This window comes from Apium graveolens, chromosome 7 (assembly GCF_009905375.1).
Source record: "Apium graveolens cultivar Ventura chromosome 7, ASM990537v1, whole genome shotgun sequence".
Taxonomy (NCBI): Eukaryota; Viridiplantae; Streptophyta; class Magnoliopsida; order Apiales; family Apiaceae; genus Apium; species Apium graveolens.
The window spans coordinates 103,326,821-103,336,250 of record NC_133653.1 but is presented as its reverse complement, the minus strand read 5'-3'; positions in this window follow the sequence as shown (position 1 = coordinate 103,336,250).

Genomic DNA, 9,430 nt, shown 5'->3' with positions numbered 1-9,430 from the left:
CAAACTTGAACGAACCTCCGGTAGTGACCGGCCAATCCTACCTCTGGGAGTTTCCCTAACCATGGTCATCAATTCCTCAATGGTCCTTTATTCATTCTTGTTAGGATCTTCCACGAGATCCTCCTCAGCAACAATCCCATCTAGGACAATATCCTCAACCATTACATCCTCAATATGAACATCATCCGGTCCTGCGTTAGGACGCCCTATCGGATCCACAATCCGATCTCCAATTAGTAATAAAACATCATCGCGCTGTCACTTCTCAACCTCAAGGTTCGGAGTCCCGCTACCATATATGATAATGAACTACGCTACTATCACGATATTTATAAGGGTTCCCATAAGGGTTTTAACTGTCAGTACTACGTTAGGTAGTCCGACTATGAACTTGGCAAGAGTTCTTATTATCTTAGTGAACTTATTATCTTAACGTCACATCATCTCTGAGGTTTATAACGCTTAGCTCTGATGCCACTTCTGTAACACCCCCAAATCGGGGGTCGGGGATCCAGGTTGTCACGAGTTCCATTTCCCTTAAAACATCCAATCCTAATAAATAATCAACTACTCTGTACTGTGACCCCACAATAAACACACACACCGCAAGTTATAGTCTCAGATATGAATACCCAAAAATAATCACAAGTCATTTTATTCCACAATTATCTGCCAATACACCTTAAAAGGTTTTCTGAATAAATTTACATTTTCTTTGCCATTATTACAATTCATAAATATACATAAATCTGGTACATCAAAAGTTGAAAGCCTAGCCTAATGGTAGCTCCTACCTCAGCTACGGCGGCATCAACGCTTCCAGAAAACTGCGGAAAGTTTCCTAACCGCTTGCGAATTGGAAGCTTGGTCTTGTTCATCTTTTCTATCTGTTGTTGTGTGATGAAAGAAGAAAGCAAGGGTGAGTAGCAAGCCCACCAAAATAATATGTATAATAATTAACAATATATGAGCCTTCTCATAGTACTCATGAAAGTCTTGGTCAAAAGAAATGAACCAAGTTTGATATCTTAATGCGATGAAGTCGCAAAATATTCAGTATACATACATATATACTTTTCAAAATCTTGGAAGTCCTCTTCCATGCATAATATACTCAGAGTTCCATTTTATAACTGTATAAAAATAAATATCGTTGCAAGGTGATCTCATATATCTAACCTTGTCTCAACGTTTTTCTGAAAGTCTTTGATATGCATAAGATAATCATTTACTAGGTATAAGTTTAAAAGATGAAGTTACAAGATACTCCAATATACTTATATCTTTTCCGAATACTACTTGAACTACCACCGTTCAAGTTATAATTAGTTTCAAAAGTTCATCACACTGATGAGACTACAAGATAAGACTTCAATAGATTCAATCTTTGAAATATTTTGAAGGAAATGAAGTTATGATATACTTCATTAAGTTCTGATATATATATATATATCCACATATACATCTTCTTCATACATTTCCTGAAAACCTCTGTCATGTAAGGTATGAACAGAGTTTGTAACATCCAATGAATTTTTGGAAAGGAAAAAGAATTGTGGCATAAACCCGATATCTGGCTGATCAGGCAAAGATACCAATAAGTAACCTTTTCTACTAGTAGATGGACGAATTCCCCACTGGTCATCACCCTGGCCGCAATAGGACCTTATGCTGGAGTGCCACTCAGCCACTTATGCATTTGATGGACTCCCACTGAGCCACTTACACTATCATGGACGCCCACTGAGCCCATGTAGCTTATGCCGACTCGATAGATGGACTTACTTCCCGAATGTTGGGTAAGTAATCAATTCATTTACCAAAACTGCAACCTTGTTGCGAATATAAAATACACCATAGAGCCGGATCCCTCAGGTTTTGAGCGAGTATTTAAATCCCCTTTAAAAGGAAGATCTTAAATATAAAAAAAATGAGTTTTGGGATCCGCTCTAACTTTTAAAAATCATTTTGAAGACTCGAAAACACTTTAAACAGTGTTTGGAGTAATGCTGATTTAATAAAATAAATCAGTCCCAATATATTTAGAAAATATCTGAATATTATTATTTAAATAATATTCCCATAAAGAATAATTGAGGTAGAAGTTGGAAAACTTATACTTGAAATGAATAGTAAATAATCAAAGATATCCTTATACGAAAGTAATATCTTTGTTGAATAATCAAAAGTAAGTTTGATTATCGAACATTATTCTTTAATAAAATAAAGAATATTATTAAATAATAAGCGGAGTCATAATACCTCGAATGAATATTATAAATAATATTCATTAAATAAAATAAATGAGTCATACATTCCTCAAATGAATATCCAATTAATAATCATTAAATAATATAAACTGAGTCATAAGCCCTCGAATAAATATTCGAAATAATATTCAATTAATACAATAAAAGGAGTCATAAGTCCTCGGATGAATATTCAAAATAATATTCAATAAATAAAATAAAGTTAAAGTTATCGAATAAACCTTATTCGATTAATAGTTTTGAAAACTATAACCATATATATATAAAATATATATATTATACTCGAGAACATCGACTCCCGGTTTAGGAATATGTTCACCTTTGGGTCCCCTATACTAAGGGTATACGCAACTACTGCTTATCTTTAGCATAGGTATTATGCAACTATAAGCATTTGAATCAACAATTAGATATCAAGATTACGAAACAAGCATGCATATATACCATATCAACATGCTCCAATATATCGCAAGATTTGCTAATAACAATCATGCATTTATCACAAGATAATGCATATACATATATACATCACAACAACAGTATAACGGGTAGAAAACTTGCCTGAGCAACTGAGGGTTATTAATGGCTTGGGACGAGTCTGGTAACCTATAAACAACATCTGAGTTGGAATTAAACCAAAGTCACTTGTAAATCTATACTTTAACCAAAATAGACTCTAACGCTCGCTTTGCGCTTACTGATTATCTTAAGTCACTCGAGTCCCCTCGGCTCCACCATTTTTAATAATTTAACCATTACGAGTTTTAAGGCGATTCCTTCGCGAGTGTCTTACCAGATGCCTAATACACTTAACATAATTGTTTCATACACTAATTAACCCTTTTTAGGTCTTTAACCTATGTTTCAAAGTAAGGCGAGGGTTAATGTTTCGTTCGCGAAATGTCGTTGCTTAAAACGGCCGTTTCTCCTAAATCGTACATCGGAATCAAACGGACCACATATCAAAACGAAGCTCATAACATGAAATATCTAAACATGGCAATGGTCAAAACCTAGCAGGGAGTTCTCGGGTCGTAATGTTATGAACAAAAGCAGTCTAAAGTAAATCGGACATTACGACGGCTATGTTTACGCGATTTCCCAATTTTATACCATTCCAAATCCACCACAATTCAACCCCAATTCACAACCCAATAAAAACTCCATCCAAACTACATCATAACAGCCCCAACACTCAACATTAACAATTTATACTTATTCTTAAACTTGAATTTAGCTATACTTAAATCCTTTAACCAAACCATAAGATTTCAACATTCAATTCACCACCATTCCAACCCATACTTTAAACCAACAAGCATTAAGCTACTTTATTACCATAACAACCAAAATCATTCTAATATACAATGTAAAGCTAGGGTTTGGAGATGATATACCTTCCTTGAAGTGATGTGAGTAGCTAGGAAGCCTAAAGAAGCCTTGATCTATGCTTAAGCTACCTTGAACTTTCTTAAAAAAATCAAGAAAACCAAAGTTATTTCTTGAAGTTTACTATTCACCATCTTCTCCCTTGATTTATTGGAAGAGATTGTGAAGGAATTAGAAGCTTAAACTTATAGGATATCCATATCTATGTACAAGGAACCTTAGATAATTACCTTGTGATTTAAAAATGCTTGGAACTTGATTTTTGATTTTTCTTCCTTTGAAAAAGAAGAAAAGCCGAGAGCAAGATGATGAGAATGAAATGATTTTGTGTTTTTTGATTTGTTTGGCTTAGCTTGGTTGTTTTTTGTTTTGTTTTTGGTTAATTACCTTAATAACCTTATATTTGCGTGGTTATAAACCAACCACACCTCCTCCTTCCCTATGTCATGCTTGCATCACCTTATTGTGTCATCATCCCTTACTTGTCCTCTCCTTATTGGTTGGATGACCTCATCATCCCTAACCTCCTTGATTAACTTCCTAATTGTTTGCCTAATGACCGCTGATCTGTTATACGGTTCGCTTAACTTTCGTTTTCGTTTATCGTTTGAGGGATCATACCCAGGATCTTATTACTTGGGTTTCCTTAACCTTTCTCAATACGTTATATTCCTTTTATGATCCTCTCTTATAATCCTTTAATTTAAATCCTTTTTATCCTGTTACCTTATACTCAATTCTTTCCGTATCTAGTGGATTTCCGGGAAAAATCAAAGTGTTCGGAATTGGATTCTGACGATCTTTACATACACTTATATACCACATAGAGTACTAATAATATCCCAGAAGATCATTAACAGAACCCTTACATAGTGTGGCATGAAAAGTTTTCTCATTCAGCATAATCTGCAAAATCACTATTCATAAGGGTTTCAAAAATTTCCAAAAATTGGGGTTATTACAGTCTCCCCTCCTTAAAAGGATTCCGTCCCGGAATCAGATAGAAAATGAATAGGGATACTCTCTTAGCATTGCACTTTCTAGCTCTCGAGTAAATTTTCCCACATTGTGGTCCTACCACCAAACTTTGCCTAGTTTGATAACCCTTCTCCTAAGCACTTGTTCCTTTTCACTCTATAACCCTTCCTGGTTGCTCCATATAGGTTACGTCGGGTTGCATGTCTATGCGATCATATGCCCCTATTCATCTGGCATCCGAATTACACTTCCTTAACATTGATACGTGGAACACGTTATGAACTTGCTACAGGTTCGGGGGTAGGGCTAGCTCATATGCTAACTTCCCAATATGTTTTAGTATATCCAAGGGTCCGACAAATTGTGGACTTAGCTTTCCTTTCTTTCCGAATCTCATCAATCCTTTCTAAGGGTTTCCAAGGGAATACCTTTAAAAACACTAGGTCCCCTACTTCCTATTCTTTGTCCTTTCGTGTCAAATCAACATACTTCTTATGTCCATCTTGGGCTACTACCATCTGTTCCTAATATTATACTGGTTATACTTTTGCTCGTTAGCGTTCTATAACCTTTTAATAACCACGTCAACCTTAGTATCACGAATGTGTTTCCATTCCGAATACTACCACAACTTTACTACTCCTTTTTCAGTTGTTTCTATATTTGAAAGCTTGATCCATCATATAGAAGTAAAAGAATTCATTGAGAGATCACTATGATCATGAACACTTGTTACATTGCATAGTTAGTACAGAAGGTGGCCAGCCTTTAGTACTTGACAAGTAATTAAACAATAGCCGGTATCCTACTCGGCTTCTATCACACAGATAGATAGTCATTCGGCAATACCTCCCCTTCTGGAAGGGTTGTTCTTCTCCGTTTATATGAAATGAAAAGAAGAGAAAAGAACGAATTGAAGAGAATTATAAATATAAAAAAAATATACTGCCAGAAAATATCTGGCTTGGAACCTACCTCTGAACTATAGAGGTTTGTCATAGGAGAACAAAACATATATGTATTTATATCAACATCAAGTATTATAGCATCGTATTTCACATGCCTAAATATTTTTGCTATTCCGTCCATCATTCTATGGACCCATGCTCTTCCTCGAGCTTATACACAATCACCTTTGAAACTCCCTCGATATCGAAAATCGAATCTGGGATCTCATTCTAGACATCATCGTTACTAGAATTCTATGCTTGCACCGCAACCTTCCTCATATAGTAATACGACTCTCTTTTCATAAGAAGGAATAAATATTCAATAGGTAGATACTCTACTTAATTAGTCTATCAATGATAACTTATACATTTCCACGACCCGATTAGTGGTACTCAATCTCAACATCCATTCCAATACAACTCTCACGGTTGTAATCAGCTCATTACTCGCAGAATCATTGCTGCATTACTATGGTCCACCACTGACCTACTGTCGTCATTCACTTTCCATGAAATCTTAATATCTAACCATACGGAGTCCATACATGTCGTATCAAATCCTTCTAAGGAGGTAACATAATCACCATTCATGATTCATGAAGAACACTCCTGATCCTGCCATACATACATGACATGAAGCAGATAAAATTGCAGAAGAGTTTCAATCAAAGCAACGATAGCAGGTTAATACCATTCTTAATCATATGCCTTCGATAGAAGACTTAACTCAAAGGTTCGTTTAGTCCTTTTGAAACATGGTCCAGGCTCATTTTCAAGATAGTACCTTCTAAGATAGATAGCCCGCTTATGGCGATTACACGAATTAAACCTTTACCAACTACTATTACGGTTGGGTATTGCACAGTCATCAGAAGGAATGTCAATCTTCCAAACCATAATACAACCTTCAGCTTTAACCATCATCACTGTATTCCTTTGGCACAAGCGCCTATAATTATCCTCTTACCTTTAAAGTGTCGGCCACCTCTTTGGCCCTTCCTGATAGTAAAATTTCCTTACAGTCAATGTCATTTTAACCACCTCCAAATAAATTTTCTACCTCATTTCAATCACAGCTTATGTGAAGATGTTTTCCTTAAAATCTGATGAGTAAAAAAAATCACCATTTTTCCATAAGTTATTGCCTCTGTCTTTAGAGGTTAATCACTGTCACGACTGTAAGTCATATGTCATAGCCTATTTGTATATTCGAGGATTCAACTCAACTCAAATAAGAATGTAATAAGTAAATAGTGGATCTACCGTCAAAAGAGATCTCACAGAGTAATATCTGTCAAAGGATTCAGAAACAAGGTTCATCTACAGGCTTGAGGAATTAATTCACTGGAAGAAGTTCAAGAAATTGATCATGCCTCAGTGACATAAATCAAGAGTGTGGATTTAATCAAGTGACAGAGATCTCGTCAGAGTATCATTAATTACAAGGATTTAATCTGAAGAAAATCAAAGTATCAAAGTCAAGACATGAAGAAACGTCACGGAAGTTAGTCACTCATGAACCAGACAGTACATCGAGTGTCAACATTGAAGTGGTGGAATTGATTCATATATTTCAATGATTTTCAGAAGATATACAGAAGAATTGATGCTGCTCAAGATTAGTATTAATTCTCTATTAATTAATTAAGTCATATAATTTAATTAAGAAAATAAATTATATCTACAAAAGATTAATTTATTTGATTAATTAAATTAATTGATTAATTAATTCAGAATTAATATTAAGGTTTTTCAGAATTTTTTAATTGGTTAAAATCTGTTTTAATTCCAAAAAGACAACTGATTGTATTAGTATGACAATCGGTATGACAATCAATAGTCATACTGAAAGTCATGCTAATTCAGTTGATTGTCTTACCAGAATTATTATTAGATTAAAATCACTTATTAATTCAGCAAAAACAATCTGTTTGAACTACTATGACAATCGGTATGACAATTGATAGTCATACCGAAAGTCTTGCTAGTTCATTCTGATTGTCTTGCTAGCTCTAAAGATAGTCCTACCGATTGTCTTACTGAGCCAAAGGATTGTCATGCCAGCTCTATTTTCATTCAGCTGAATTGATTAAAAGAAGCAGAAGCATTCATTCTTCATTATCCAATACACAAGTCAAAAACAAGAACACAGCAGCCGCAACAAATATTTCATTTTCATCTGCTTTATTCAAGATCAATTTCTAGATTGTAAAGTTAAATCCAATCAACTAGAAATCTTTATCTTGTTCTTGTGTAACAATCTAGCGGATCAAAATCCCTAGAACTTAATCTCAAATCACGTTTATCATTTGATTCTAATTATTACAAAAATAGAAAAAGTTCACGTCGAATTTATTCTAAATTTGTGATAATTAATTTGAGATTAATTCCTTGTAATCGATACAGTTGTTGTAACACCTTTCAAGTTTAATAATATTTTTATTTAACTTGAATTTTGTTTCACATTTTTTATTCCGTATTTAATTCGATTATTTGGTATTGTTTGTATTCAACCCCCCCTTCTACAAAAACATTGGGACCTAACAATTGGTATCAGAGCCTTCTGATTAACGAACAAATCAAGATCCTAGACTTTTGTGATTTTTCAACTCCTTGAATTTTTATTTATTCAAAAATTCATAATGACTTCACAAAAAGTTGGAACCGTTAAAATTCCACTATTTGATAAAGAAAATTATATCATGTGGAAGAAGAAGATGCTATTATTTTTACAAGTTGCAAATCCCAAATATCTGAACTTGTTAAAGAAGGGTCTAAAAACTCCGATGGTTATTGAACCAGAGGTGATAGTAGATGATGTTGTGATTACCAAAGCTAGAACATATCCAAAAGAGCCTGAAGATTTTACTCCTGCTGAGAAGGAAGAAGCCTCCTTGGATGCCAGCCTTCAATTAATATTAATTGATTCCCTTGATCCCTTGATGAACAGACATGTGATGAACTGTAAAAATTCCAAACACATGTGGGAAACTATTGAGGTGATTAATGAAGGCACAGAGGAAGTTAGGGAGAACAAGTTGGAGATCCTAACCTCTGAGTATGAATATTTTAAATCAAATCTAGGAGAAGGAATTACTGAAGTGTTTGAGAGGTACAATGCGTTGATCAACAACCTGAACATAAATGGGAAATATTATTCAATCAGAGAGGTCAACAAAAAGTTCCTTTTAACACTACCAACTCATCTTGAACATAGAATCACTGCCATTAGAGAAGCTAGAGATCTGAGTGAGATTTCTTTGGACAGGCTCTATGGAGTGTTAAAAACCTATGAGTTGGAGCAGATTTAACAAAAGGAAGTCTACGGGAAGGATAGAATGGTCAGCACATCTACTGCACTTGTAGCTGAAGGTCAACAACAACAGCAATCTCAACAATTGGAGAGAATGGTACAGTGTTCCAAGGCTGAGGAAAATATGTTAGTAGCAGAATATGATCCTCCTACTACAAATCAATCAAGTGATGATTTTTATTCCTTGGAAGAGCTGGAGCAATTGGAAGACGAGTCAATGGCCCAAATTGTCAAGAGATTCTCCCATGTCAGATTCAAGAGGAATCCCAAGCTTAAGTACAAGTCCAACTACAACAAATTCCAGAAAGGTGGATCTTCATCCTCTAACACCAGCAGTGGTGGATACAAAATAGGGATGGTTGATCGGAGCACCATTAGATGCTATAACTGCAATGAGTTGAGACACTTTGCCACAGAATGTAGGAAGCCAAAGCAAGTAAGAAAGAACACTGAAAGGGCTTATCTGGCAAAGGGAAGAAGCTGGGATGATACTGACAGTGAAGATGAAGATGAAGCAAATCTTGCTCTTA